The sequence below is a fragment of the Lissotriton vulgaris genome, unplaced genomic scaffold (genome assembly GCF_964263255.1).
Source record: "Lissotriton vulgaris unplaced genomic scaffold, aLisVul1.2 SCAFFOLD_555, whole genome shotgun sequence".
Classification (NCBI taxonomy): Eukaryota; Metazoa; Chordata; class Amphibia; order Caudata; family Salamandridae; genus Lissotriton; species Lissotriton vulgaris.
Genome location: NW_028243517.1, coordinates 183003 through 198016, shown reverse-complemented (window position 1 = coordinate 198016; position 15014 = coordinate 183003).

The window sequence follows — 15014 nt, the reverse complement described above, 5'->3', positions numbered from 1 at the left end:
GCTGATTTGCATATCACCATTGTCTAACCCAGGGTGGTGTGGAGTGCAAAAAAACGATGGATTTGGGCCCAGATCTTTTGACTGGGGTGAATGTGTGACATTGATCCACATTCGGTCCATCACTTGTTGTTTTTGCAATTGCCGCCCTAAGTGCGCTGGGGATGCCCAGACGTGGGTCCCAGGCACTCCACACCACTTGGAGTCAAGCTAGCCGGGCTGATGAGAGGTGTTACCTCGAAACCGGTACGGTCCTCGGATGCTTGATTCCGTTCTGGGAAGGACATGGCTTTTGTAGTTCGGACTGGACTGTTCCCATGGGGCAACAGGGTCAGAGCTGATTTGCATATCGCCATTGTCTAACCCAGGGTGGTGTGAAGTGCAAAAAAACGATGGATTTGGGCCCAGATCTTTTGACTGGGGTGAATGTGTGACATTGATCCACATTCGGTCCATCACTTGTTGTTTTTGCAATTGCCGCCCTAAGTGCGCTGGGGATGCCCAGACGTGGGTCCCAGGCACTCCACACCACTTGGAATCAAGCTAGCCGGGCTGATGAGAGGTGTTACCTCGAAACCGGTCCGTTCCTCGGATGCTTGATTCCGTTCTGGGAAGGACATGGCTTTTGTAGTTCGGACTGGACTGTTCCCATGGGGCAACAGGGTCAGAGCTGATTTGCATATCGCCATTGTCTAACCCAGGGTGGTGTGGAGTGCAAAAAAACGATGGATTTGGGCCCAGATCTTTTGACTGGGGTGAATGTGTGACATTGATCCACATTCGGTCCATCACTTGTTGTTTTTGCAATTGCCGTCCCTGAGACTTCAGCAGGAGGCAAGCTCTGTTGCAAGCCCTTGGAGAGCCTTACACAAGTTGATGAAAGTACACACAAAGTTCCTCTCACCTTTCTTTGGCAGTCAGGCAACCACTGTAGGCCAGTCCCCCAAGCAGCACTTCAGCTTAGGGATAGTCTTTCCTCAGTTTCGTCAGGTTCCTCTCCTCAGCAAAGGTTTTTTCTTGTTGTCCAAAAGTGATCTAATTTCTTGGGATGAGGGTCCCAATATTTATACCCCAAAATTATTTGTCCTCTGAGGGCAGAGGGGGTTTTGCCTAGTCCAAACCAGTTCTGGAGCATTCTATTTACATGACTCCTTCTTTCCTTTCACAGTGCAGGGCAGAAACATCAGACGCCCCACAGGAGGTGGAGCCAGCATTGCGGAGGAAAGGAACAGCCCTGGAGCACTCTGTTGACATGATTCCTTCTCTCCTTTCACAGTGCAGGGCAGAAACATCAGACGCCCCACAGGAGTTGGAGCCAGCATTGTGGAGGAAAGGCACAGCCCTGGAGCATCTGTTGGCATGACTCCTTCTCTCTTTTCACAGTGCAGGGTAGAGACATCAGACGCACCACAGGGGATGGAGCCGGCATTGTGGAAGGCAGGCGCAGCCCTATTCAGGTCCCAAGTGCAACTCCTCCCACCCATCTAGATGCAGATCTCTATATTCACCACTGGGCTGACTCATCCTGTCTCCTGGAATCCCCCAGCCCTGTCACTCAAACTCCAGACAAGGAATACACAAACTAGTAGAGGCAGGCTTGGGTAGTTAGACAAGAAAATACCTACTTTCTAAAAGTGGTATTTTCAAACACAGAATGTTAAAACCAACTTCGCTAAAATATGTATTTTATCATTCTGAGTTCAGGCGTACTAAACTTGAATTTCTACCATGTCCTCTGAGTCAGTTAGAATTATAAGAGGTTTAATCTAACTGCCCATTCTGGCACATGGAGAACAGGTATCCTTGCAATAGTGAAAAACGAAAATTGCTGTAATTCACTATTAGGACATGCCACACACAACAGGGCTTGTCCTAACTTATACTTACAATGCACCCTGCCCTGGGGCCTACCATAAGGGTGTCTGATATGAAGAAAAGGGAAGGTTTAGGGACTGGCAAGTGGGTGCACTTGCCCAGTCAACATGGCAGTAGCAGACTGCACACAGGCTCTGCAATGGCAGACCTGAGACACACTTTTACAGGCTGCTTCTGTGGGTGGCACAACCAGTGCTGCAAGCCCATTAACAGCATTTGGTTTACAAGCCCTGGGCACACTCAGTGCACTGTACTAGGGTCTGATAAGTAAACCAAATCAGCTAATCATGGAATCACTAATCCATACATCAATTTACAATAGGGAGAGCATATGCACTTTAGCACTGATAAGCAGTGGTAAAGTGCCCAGAGTCAAAAAACAACCAACAACAGGTCAGAAAAAATAGAGGAGGAAGGCAAAAAGTTTAGGGATGACCCTGCAAAAAGGGCCAAGTCCAACACTTATATTGAATTTTCTTGTTGTTTATAAAATTGGGAGGGATGGGATCTGATGAGCAGAATGAGGGTTTGGAGCTTTTTATGGCAGGCTTAATACAGCACGCTCGGGAGGGATTTCTATCCTCATGATGCACCTTGTTACTTCGTCTTTACTTGATATATGAAAACTCATGTTATAGAGTATAGTGCCTCACTAAAGGCCTATAACTGCCTCCTGGGGCACCCGTCTTTAAGGCCTAAGGAGATTTGATTGTGTGCAAATTGTAGAACAATATGATAGTGCTACGTTTTTTTTTACAGAGAACTGTACAATATACAAAACCTATGATCTGTTCACAAACAGTGTTAATCCGCAAAAGGATGTTGCCCTAGGTCCCCATATGAACTCGCTGTAATATGATGGTTGTAATACGACCTTGCCCAGCATTAGATTGCTAAAAGACTAGACCTTGTAATAGATAACTTATAATAGATAATAGATCCCCCTATATATGGGATTTATTCTTGTTGTACATGGAGAAAACCTTTAGGGGTCCATTAGGATGGCGGGCGGGCTTTGGCCGCCCGCCACCCTAACGGAGAAGTGGACCGTCCGCTCACAGTGCGGGGGTCCCAACAATGGCATTAGGATGCGCCCGCCACACAGGCGGGACCATCCTGTATGTTTACCATTGCGGCGGGCGGAGCAGGAATCTCCGCCCACCGCAATGGTAAAAGTGCACGTTGCACTTTGCAAAGCGCAACATGACAGGCACCGCACGGTGCCTGCCATGTTGCACACATGGTTCCCCCCATGTGCACCCCCCAAGCCACGGACTCCGAGGGGGCCCGCAGGGGGCCCCCGCAGGGAGTCTCCGCATGCCTTTCCGTGGTGGCATTGCCGCCACGGAAATGCATTGTGCAAAGCCCATTGTAATGGTGTTGTTGTCAGAGGTAAAGGCGAGTCGTTGAGCCCGTTTGACTAGGGCCCGTGGCCGTGTAATGTGTCTTGCGTGAGGCATAGTGTTGCAACTGAAATCAGCCCTAAAGTACCCAACTTCAGGGTTCGCTGGCACAGGTAACAGCGGTGGGGTGGGACGGGGTGGGAGGGGGGAAGTCGGCAGAAAGTAATCACCATAGTCTTGTATAGCTTCACCGCATGCAAGCCCCTCTCTCAGGAGGCAATGTGTCTCTTCTCCATCAGTGAATGAGAAGAAATCTGTAGCTATACATGGAGGAAAGGTAGGAAGGGGACCAAACTTCCCCTCTATAACGCTGAATAACTTCTCATCATCTACTAGTAGGGTCCCCTTCCCGGTGATCACCCGAGCTCTATGAAGAGGATGCCCTATGTCTGTCCTCTGGTTGTGACCAGAGTTGCCCTCCTATCAGTCTGCTGCATTTCCTTCTAGGGTGGGATGGTTGACCCCCTACGGTCTCCCGAGATGTCATTGGCTCCTATGTTTATATGGGCAGTTATTTCCTCTCCGCTGCTCAGTCCCATGCCTCTTCCGGGCTCTCAAAGAAAATGGTTCTCCACTGAGACATTCATTTCAGTTTGGCAGGTTGCATCAGTATATATTGAATGTCCACAGCCCTGACTTTCTACTTAACCTCTAGGAATAATTTACAAAGCAGCTGCACTTTAGTTGTGTAATCGGAGAAGAGCATAACCCTGGAGTTGATACAATGGATGTCTAGATGTTGGTGTACCTGCCACAGGATAGATTATCAGTTCACAAATTCAGTACCCTGATGACAATGGCTCTAGGAGGTCCCCCCTGGTGGAGGCCTTAGGGCAAGCCCCCTGTGTGCCCTTTGCACAACAAAGTAGGGGGAATACTCACAATCCAGGATCCAGGGTCTTTACTATTCCATGAGGAATTTCTCCAGGTGATGGTCTTACGTGTCCTCTGGCAGGCCCATCAGCCATAAGGGCACAGGAGGGTCCCCCCCCTAACACCAGATACAGGGAACATCTGGTTACGCTTGTCTCTGTGATGCCATGTCTTGAGGGTCCAGGACAGGGGCCACCCCCTCTATCCTCCTGAGACACCATGGGGAGATGGAGTATTGCTGTACTTGTGTGACCGTCAAAGCCCAGTGTTTTCTGTAGTAGTGTCCCAGGCCCTTTGGGCTCCTGGGGTGGTCACCTCCTGAGGGGGAAGCTGTGTGCAGGTCTTCTGGCTTTGGGGCGAGATGTCTTGTGTGGGTTTCCACCCACCCAGGCTGCAATCGTAGTCCTGGAGTCTCATGCTGCTCAGTCTGTCTCATCTACCCTTGTCCATCAGTTCAGCTGGGCTGTCACAAACTCTTGTGGTTGCCTAAAGGTGAAAGGGGGTCCTTATCTCTCTTCTTCTTGAGACTGACTCCTCAGCCTCGCTGTGCCCCAACAGTCAATGCTGAGGTAAAGGTGGGTCTCTACTGTGCGATTGCAGCTCCAGGTTGTGTCCATTGCCGGCATGCCAGTCTCACGGCAGGGCATTGTATGGACAAATGCGTTTCTCTTGTCCCCGGCTCCCAGCATGGACTTGGGTAAGCCAAAGGGGACAAGGGTTCGGGCCACCTTATGGATTTTTGTATCAGAGAAAAGGTTGCCCCATAGTCGGCTCGTCCCGGCAGCCCATCTCCTCCACTCTAATGTACCCGTTCCGGTATTACGGGCTACCACTTGGAAGTGAAAACAGCTTTGTCCCACACCCCGGCTAATCAGCTGTCTTCTCTCCCTCGCTCATCCAGGAGTTGATGCAAAGGGGTGTTCGCCACTGTGGGTTCACAGCTCCAGGTGGTATTTGCCACCGGCAGGCAGTCTTCCGGCAGGTCATATGCACACCCATGTTGTCGATCACCGAATTATCTCTCTCATCACAGACTCCCTGGATGGGCTCAGGTGAGTCAAAGGGGGTGAAAATAAGGACCATTGTTTGTGTGCTTGCGACCGAAAAAGGTCGCCTAAGGGTCAGATTCAGCAGGATTCTCAGAGCTGACACCAGCTTGCTTAAAACGCGGCCACCATTTTAGGCTGCTTGGCCACGCCCACCAGTAATTTCTTTCCTGATGCTCTTTACAATGTAGGGGAGGAGAGTGATATATAATGGTAGGTGAGCCCTTTGCAGACATGATGGTATTTATCAGATAAGGTAGAAACTGTATTCTTTTTTTTTCTTGCAAGACCTTTATTGTCATTTGATAATCGTACACAGCCAGGAGCCTACAACCCTGGGGCCGGCTGCGAGGTAAGAAATAGGACAAGCCAATGAAGGAGTTACACAGCCCTTCAGCCGACAACGCTAGGTCCGGCGGCTTAATGCATTACATGAAGTCTTACAGTTTTATGGTTCTTTTGTAGATGTCCAACGACAAACAGAAAACAATTACTTAGAAACCTGAAAATGAGACCATTACAATCCAGCTGTCACAACAGTGTAATCTGTATGATTCATGACATGTACAATCCGACGGGACAGTACGGCACACAACCATCACAACATCGACCCTTACATTGTAACTCGTGTATATGGATCACTCACGCGCGTCCACATCCAGTGTACCCATATAATCCGTGAAGTAGTCCCAAAAGTTCTTGGGCCTAGATTTCACCGGTAGCTCTTCCTCGTATGTTAACAGCTTATCTCTACAGCTGGACATGTCGTGTAGCCATCTGGATGCTTTTGGCACTTTCCTACTGTGCCAGCATTGTGCAATCTGTCTTTTGGCCAACAGTAGGGAAATCACACAAAATTTGCGTTTGGCGGCTTTAAGATGTGGTATGATTCCTAGCAGGCAGGACCGTATTGTGCATTCTACCTCTACCCCTATCATAGTAGAGAGTGTTGTGGTTACCTCCGCCCAGTAGTCTTGGACCTTTAGGCATGACCAAGCCAAGTGTGCGAAATCTGCACCCTCCACCCCACATCTCTTACACCTGTCTTCTACTTGTAGGCCAAATTTACACATACGCGCAGGCGTGTAGTACGCCTGATGTACAAACTTCTAATGGATAATTCTGAGGTTGCCATTAGGAGTGAGGATTTGTGTTAATGCGCAAGTTTGCTGCCATTCTTGGTCTGTCAGTGAATCCTCTAATACCGTGTCCCATCGTGCTTTAGCCTTCTCAGTGGTGTGTGGTATCTCAGCCTGTGCTGTGGAGTATAGTCTTGATACTAGGTGCGATAAGTCTTGGGTTTCAATGAGCAGCTGTAGTGTGTCTAAACTATCTGGTTCGTTGGGGAATGTAGGATAAAGTTCTTTCAGTGCGCGTTTCAATCTGAGGTGCGTGAAGTGGAACATGGGCGACTTGTTTTGAATATATGTTAGGTCCTCAATGTCAAGAAATGTGCCCTCATGAAACAGGTCACCCATTCTTTCTATGCCCACTTGTTGTAATAGTGACATGCCCACTTTTTCACCTGTGACCGACAACGCCTGATGGTGATGTAATGGCATTGCAGGTGCATATAGCGGGGTCTTATGCGCCAGTTGCCCCAGTTTCTGCCAGGCTTTGACTGTGGTGTCGATAGTGTTGATGTCTTGAGCATGAAGGGGTTGTCTGACATGAGACAGGATTGCTGTCAATGGGATTGGTTCCCCGTCCCCTTCCTCAATGGCAGTATGAGCGATGTACGGTAACTCGTGGTACCAATAAGCAGCATATTGGGCCTGGGCACATAAATAATACAATAGAAAGTCCGGCACCCCGAAACCTCCCCAGATATATGGAAGAGTTAGATCCACGCGAGCCTGTTTGCCTGCCCATATGAGCTTTAGTACGAGTGATTTTATGCGGCGGAAAACCTCTCCAAGGGGTGTGATAGGGATGTTATTAAAAAGGTATAATAGTTTAGGTAACACATTCATTTTCACGATCGCTATGTGATCCGCCAAAGATAGTGGCAATTGTATCCAACGCTGTACCTTGTCTTCCAATTTGGAGATCGCTGACCCATAGTTCGACCTGATAATCACCTCAGGGTCTCTATGATACATCACACCCAGATACCGTATGGGATCTTTCTGCCATTCTAGCGGATATTCAGTGTCAAAGGGAGTCGTCGTATCCGTTAGAGGGATAATGGAGGATTTGGACCAGTTTATGGCCAATCCCGAGTGTACGCCGAATTTGATATACTCTCGCAGCAGCCGATTTAAATGTGTGTTGGGATCGCGAACGTATAACAACATATCGTCTGCGTACAGCGAGATATGAAGTGGTCTGGAAGGGAACTGCAGGGCCGACGATTTGTATTTCTGTCTGATCAGGCAGGCCAATGGCTCCAGTGCTAGCGTGAAGAGCAAGGGTGAAAGCGGGCACCCTTGCCTGGTACCTCGCTCTATATTAAAGATGTCAGAGACGTAACCATTCACTCGAACTCGGGCGCACAGATTGGTGTATATCAACGATACCCATTGTACGAAACGTTTGGGGAAGCCCATTCTCTGCAGAATAGCAATCAGATAGCTCCATTCAATAGAATCGAAAGCCTTGGCGGCATTAAGCATGACTGCCACTGCCTTCGTGGAAGGCTGAAGATAGTGCGAGAGGGCAAACAGTGTCCTAGTGTTATGGGATGTTGCCCGCGTAGGGATAAACCCTGCCTGGTCCTGGAGGACCAATTTCGTCATCAGTGGAGTCAGCCGAACCGCCAGTAATTTCGCGAGTATTTTGGAATCAGTATTGATAAGCGATAGCGGTCTGTAAGAGTTGCACAATTCCGGGTCTTTGGAGGGTTTTAAAAGGGCGATTATCACAGCTTCCGAAGTGTAGGGGGTAATTCTGCCCGGTCGAAAGCTGCACCGTACATTTCTACCATATAAGGCGCAAGCACATCTACGTATTGTTTATAAAATTCATTTGTGTACTCGTCTGGGCCAGGTGCCTTCCCGTTCGGAAGTGATTTGATCACGTCAGTCACTTCCTCTACCGTAATGGGTAACGCCAAATATTCCCTCTGGTGAGGTACTGGGTTTTTATGGACCCGGCGGTGCCGGGGGAAACACCCAAAGACCTCGAGTCCCTCCTGTTTTGGACCACAGAAACACAGAGTCTTCTAGGTGATGGCAAAGATCTATTTATTGGCTGCAACCAGTAACAGGTATCCTAGAAGTACAATAACATGAAGCGCATGTATGTTCTCAGGAGACTGCTTGTTTTTACAGAACCAGCCTTCTCTTTTTATACAAAATATTGAGCTTCAGGCAAGAATTCCTTGTTTTACAGTTTGACCATATACATATTTTCACTACAAAGAAAAAGCAGAGTCACGATGACAAGCCCACATTTCAGTCTGTCCAGTTTGTGATAGATTACCCGGCAAGGCCCAGAACTTTCATCAGATATCGACAGACCCCTAATAAAATCGGGCACCTCCTCCTTGTAAAACAGGTCATAAAGAAGAAACAGGGACAGGTGTGTGTGAGATAAAACATAGCTTGTATGCGATGAACGGTTTATGACATGTTATGCCTTGATACTAATCTTGTTCGGCCATTGGGAAAGGAACTGCCCGAACAGGTTTGGCATGAGGCAGTGGAGTCAACTCGCCCAGGTCACAGAGGAGTCAGCAAAGGTGTACGTTGTACGTTTCCTTTTAGATCGAATTCGGCCTTTGGTCGTTTTGACTATGTAAGGGCAATCACAAAATGGATGCCGCTCACAAAATGGAACCCGAGGGTTCAAAGACAAAAACTACGATTTCAGGGTGATTGCGTCACTCGATCATGACGCAAATGTTGATGTATAGTATCCCAATCATTACCGATCTGCCGATACCAAAATCGTCATGGTACGATGATATTTATGACACGGATGCAGAGCTTCGGTACCACACAATAGCGGGGTCCAGAATTTTTAGTACCACAGACCCTCCTTTTGCCCTTATATAGGCAATAACCTATACTCATGCTAATCTGAGTCTAGGTCTGTATACATAAAGTCATTGAGATGCTGCTGTAGCATCATCCTATTACTTAGTTTACCTCTTGATACAGGTTTCCTTACACATGATGTAGCACAGAGGGCACATATTGCAGGAGCACACTGCACGCACAGGCAGAACATAAACAGAACGGCTAAGACCATCCCAATGACTATCAGAATCTTCCATCCCCAGGCAGATATCAGTTCCCAGAACCACCCCATTAAGGACCAGTCTCTTTTGTCCACATGAATGGACTCAGAGATCTTATGCAATTTGGAGATGGCCTGGTATACTGTCGGAGAGTTATCTGGGATGAAGATGCAGCAACTGGATTGGACCACCTTACATACCCCACCACGATCTGCAAGTATGACATCTAGGGCAACCCTGTTCTGAAGAGTCATAAGGCGGTCCGACTGGAGCTCCGCAGTCAAGTTACTAAGGGCACCAGCCGTTTCAATCACGGCGGATTCAACTACCCTCGTCAATTGGCGAATGTTCTTGTTGTTCACCATAGGCCCCCAAAACGGCAGAAAACCTTTTGCGAAATCCCCAAACTCCTGTTCCGCAGTGTCGTCTTTACTCACAACACCCCTAACTGTCCTTGTCCTATGGTAATCTGCCGCGGCCGTGTAGGTGGGTGGCAGCAGGAATGAGATAAAACATGTGCCCGAAAAGTCAGGGGGCAGCCATGTATATGCTCTATCATGGCAGATGAAATATGTACCCTTAGCTGCTAAGAATGAAGGGGAGCTCTGAGACGAGAAAACATATGTTTCGGTACAGATGCTCTTTCCTAGCTGAGCTCTGGGGTTTTTGCCATTTCCCTGCAGACATAGGTGACCCTGATGGGGTACTATCCAGATTGGGGAGGACTTCTTTGCTCGCTGGCTCTCACTCAAGGAAATTTCATAGTTTGTTATATTCCATCTACTGTAAGCCTGCAATTCGTCTCTGGGAATCGTTCTATACGTGTCGATATCTCTACTCATATTTCTGATTCCCGCAACTAGTGCCTTGTTGCTCGAGTTGCTTCCTGTGGAACGTGAGGAATATGGTTTGAGGGCAAATAGGAACATTGTTTGAAATGCCCACAGAGAACCATAGTAGCTAAATGGCAAGACAAAATAAGGGATACCTTTATCTGTCGTGTGCGGCATAAGTCCACACACCCAACAATTTGTTGTGTTCACTACAAACTGGTGTTGGTGTAGGAGCTGAACGAATGAGTTATTTATAAATTCTAATCTCCTAGAGGACTCATGTTCAGGCAGGGGGTGAAAAGAATGCGAGGAAACAGTAGGAGGAGGTATGGGCTGTGTAGTGGGTGCAAATGAAACTCGAAAGGTGTATAAAGCATAGCCAATTAAAAACATCATTATACTACACAACATAAAAATGCATTCTATTAAAAATCGTGTTTTTGCCATTACAGTGCATATTCTGGTTTCAAAGTTCGTTGATCTGGTAGGTCTCTCTATGTTGGGAAACTCCATCCTCCCTAATTTGCTGCCCGCGGTGGGAGGTTGTTTCTGCTAAGGAGTGCATCTGTCAGTCCAGGGTAACTCTCTTGAACCGACCAGAACTGTCGACCTAACCGTCTCCAGCTGCACTCCAAAGACTGTGGCAACCGCGACCCTAGCAGCAGAACCGGATGGCGGTTCAAAAAAAACAAAAATGAGCAAGTTTCCTAGATGAGAGAGCTGCACAATAAAAAGTAAAAAAGGTTTATTTGTCCATAGTCATAGGTCTCAGCCTCAAATTATAACGATTGGTACCAGGTGCCGTTTGGTCTTGAAACAGAAGTTCAGGCTCTGTAGTGTCCAATCGCATTGACGGTGGCACAGATCCTTGCAGAATGTCGTCACTTTCGCGTACAGAGTTTGTTCCTTTTATCTGTGCATCACTAAAGAGCAAGAAGCGAGGCAAAGTCTCGGTCTCAGAGTCAGCAATCCCTTCCTGGACCCGCTGGTCGTAAGGCAGAGGTAACGGGACCCTCTTGCAATGGGTCCCGTGGATCCAGTTTTTCTTTCCTTCCACTCGAACCGACGATCTTGTGGAGAGGAGAACTAGGTGGGGACCGGTCCAACGGGGCTCATCATTCTTTGTCCGCTGGAAGTTTTTCACGAGGACATAGGTTCCAGGATCGATAGGGTGTCCTGGAGCTTCAGAGGCCTGAGGTAGGATGTCGTGGACCTGTTGGTGTAAAACACGCAATTTAGCCGTCAATTCATACAGATAGTCAAGCAGTACAGGATGCTCTATTTCACTGAACCTGGTGGGCCTTGGCACTCCCCATATGTTGGCCGGGCGGCTGAACACAATTTCATGTGGACTAAGTCCCACTCTAGAGTGAACAGTAATTCTTGTGGATAGCAGTGCCAACGGCAGGGCGTCAGGCCATTTAAGACCTGTACTTGCTTGAATCTTGGCCAGTTTCAGTTTTAACGTGCCATTATAGCACTCTACTAGTCCAGCTGATTGGGGGTGATTTGCAGCGTGGAACTTCTGTTGTATGCCTAGCCCCTCACACACTTTCTTCATCACTCGTCCCACAAATTCACTTCCATTATCACTCCAAACCATTCTAGGCATTCCAAACCTAGGGAAGAATTCCTTGACAAGGGCTTTAGCTGTGGATAAGGCAGTGTTGTCCTTAAGGGGATATGCTTCCACCCACCTGGAGAAGGCACAAACAACAACGAGTACGTATTTCAGATTGTTGCACCTTTCCATGTGGATGAAATCTAGCTGCAAAACCTCGAACGGATATGTTGGAGGCGCAAAATGACCAGCTGGAGTTGGGGTTCCTCTACCAGGGTTGTATTTCAGACACACCATACAATTCTTGACCACATTCTCTGCACACTTAGGGATCCCAACATTTTGCCATACTGGAGCCAACAACTTACAGATCCCTTTCACGCTAATGTGAGCCATTCCATGAGCCATTGTCACCACGGCAAGCACATACGCATCGGGTAACAACCATCTCTGAGGTTCTGACAATTCGACCCAACAACCATTCGCATCCAATTTACCCTTACTTTCTCTCCATTCATTCACCTCTTTCTCTGTGGCTTCGGCTTGGATAGACTTCACACTCTCAATCGTATCTTCACACATACCAACATCACCAATCCATCTCGCAGGGCCTGCAACATACATTCGGCTCATTACATTCCTTGCAGTTTCTTTCGCGACTTCATCCACAAATGCATTTCCACGACCAACATCATCCGTCACCTTTTTGTGTGCACTGCATTTCACAATCGCAACTTGTAATGGCAAGGTCAGTGACTCGAGAAGCTTATTTACTAACTGACCATGCTGGATCTTAGCACCATGCGAAATCAGAAACCCACGTTCTCGCCACAAACGTCCAAAACTGTGAGCCACGCCAAAGGCGTATTGGCTGTCCGTGTACACATTCACTTGTTTCCCTTTTGCCAAAACACATGCTCTTGTAAGTGCAATCAACACTGCTGCTTGCGCGGAATTGTGGGGGATACGTGCAGCTTCAACAATAGTATGCAACGTCGTTACAGCATATGCTGCAGTCGTATCGCCATTCGGCAACTTGAAACATGAACCATCAACCCATAAGGTATCATCACATTCAGGAAGAGGAGTGTCCTGTAAATCTATTCTCCCTCTTGTCTCTTCTTCTGTCCTAAAACAGCACTCATGTTCCTCGACTTCATCTGTCTCTACTGGAATGGGCAATAACGTGGCTGGGTTTAGTGTGTCGCACCTCTTTATATGTACATGACTTGCTAACAGTGTCAGCTCATAACTTGACAATCGAGCACTAGTTAAGTGCTGTGTCCTTGTTCTGTTTAGCAAAATGTCTACTGCATGTTTGACCATGACAATTAGCATGTTATTCATTACTAACCCAGCAGACTGTCGAATACAGACAGCTGCTGCCGCAGTGGCTCTCAAGCAACTTGGCAATGCCTTAGCTACCGGATCTAGAGTCGCTGAAAAGTACGCGCATGGACGCTGTTTGTCCCCGAAAGATTGTGTCAGAACTGATAAAGCACAACCTTCTTTCTCATGGACATACAATGTAAAAGGCTTACTGTAGTCGGGGGTACCCAACACAGGAGCCGAACACAATGCATCACGCAATTTGGAAAAACTTTTCTGACACTCTTCAGACCACGGAATGGGTTTCGGTGTATCTTTACGAGTTAATGCTACCAAAGGTTTGGCCAATAAGGAGAAATTCAATATCCATTGCCTGCAATATGATGTAATGCCCAAGAAAGCACGCACTTCTCTCTGTGTCCTTGGGACACTCAATCTTGCAATTGCCTGAATTCTTTCTGGGGTCAGTTTCCTTCCCTCCTTCGATAAGAGGTGACCTAGGTGGGTCACTTCTTGTCGACAATATTGCAACTTTGAAAGAGAGACTTTGTGGTGCAGATCACATAAATGACGCAACAACGACAATGTGGCTTCCCTACAAATATCCTCAGTATCTGCAGCTATTAGCAAATCATCGACGTACTGAATAAGGGTAGCGCCGTCGGGTAAAACGATCGTGTCAAGCTGCGATTTCAAGGCCTGACTGAATATTGATGGACTTTCACAGTAGCCCTGAGGAGCGCGTTTGAAGCGGAAACTTCGGCCTCCTAAATTGAAGCCAAAAATATCTCTGCTCTCCTCGGCAATCGGGATGCTGAAGAAAGCATTCTTTAAGTCAATCACCGAGAACCAAGTGGCTGAAGCTGGAATCATAGTCAATAGGGCAGTGATATCAGGGACGACTGGAAATTGTGGCACAACAATCTTATTGACCTCTCTAAGATCAATCACAAATCGGTACACAGGTGGCTGGGAAGGATCAGTACGCTTCAGAACCGGCAGAACAGGACTATTACTGATGTTGCCTGCTGTCTCCTCAATGACATCTTTCTCAATCAGATCATAAGTGATCGCTAACAACGCTTTTTCACCTTCACTAGAGATCTTGTATTGGGGAATGCGTGGCATTCTAACATTAGTTTTCAATGTTATAACATATGGCGCTATTTCCAAGAGACCCACATCATTAGAGCCAGTAGCCCAAAGTGTATCTGGAAGAGAAGACAATTCTGCTGGGAGCTTTTCCCTTGACATGTACATTGGAGAAACCACTTTCTTACCCAGTGTAAGCTGTACTCCCGAAGGAGAACAGTACAAGGTCGCATACAATCTTTTCAACAGATCCAATCCCAACAAGTTTTCGCCACAACCTGTTGTGAGAATAAGGGGTGCTTCTAATTCACATGGCCCAACAGAAAGGGACATAGGACTAGAGATCGGTTCCTAACCGGGGCGCCAGAAAAACCTACTGAAACATTCATTTCGCCAGACAAAGGTGCGCCAGGGAGTTTTGAGTGCATAATAGAACTCTTTGTAGCACCAGTATCTAACAGAAAAGGCTCTGACACACCTGATGTAATCACCTCAACATAAGGTCCGTTCTGATCTACTGGAACTGAAACAACTCCCTCTCTTTGTCCATGGCTGTCCTAGCAATCATACATAATCGTTTTCTGCATAGTAGTCATTAGCATAGTACTGAGCTGTCCTGGCGAACGCGTTATTCTGCTGGTCAAAACTATTCATAGAATTCTGAGGCGGGAAAGAAGGAGCATTCTGGGGGAAATTTCCACGGCCCCTACCTCTAGGAGCCTGTTGAACACCTCGACCTCTTGCACCAGAAGCACCATTCATACATCGTAACAAAACCGGACAACTACTCTCGAAATGACCCTCTTCCTTGCAATACGCACA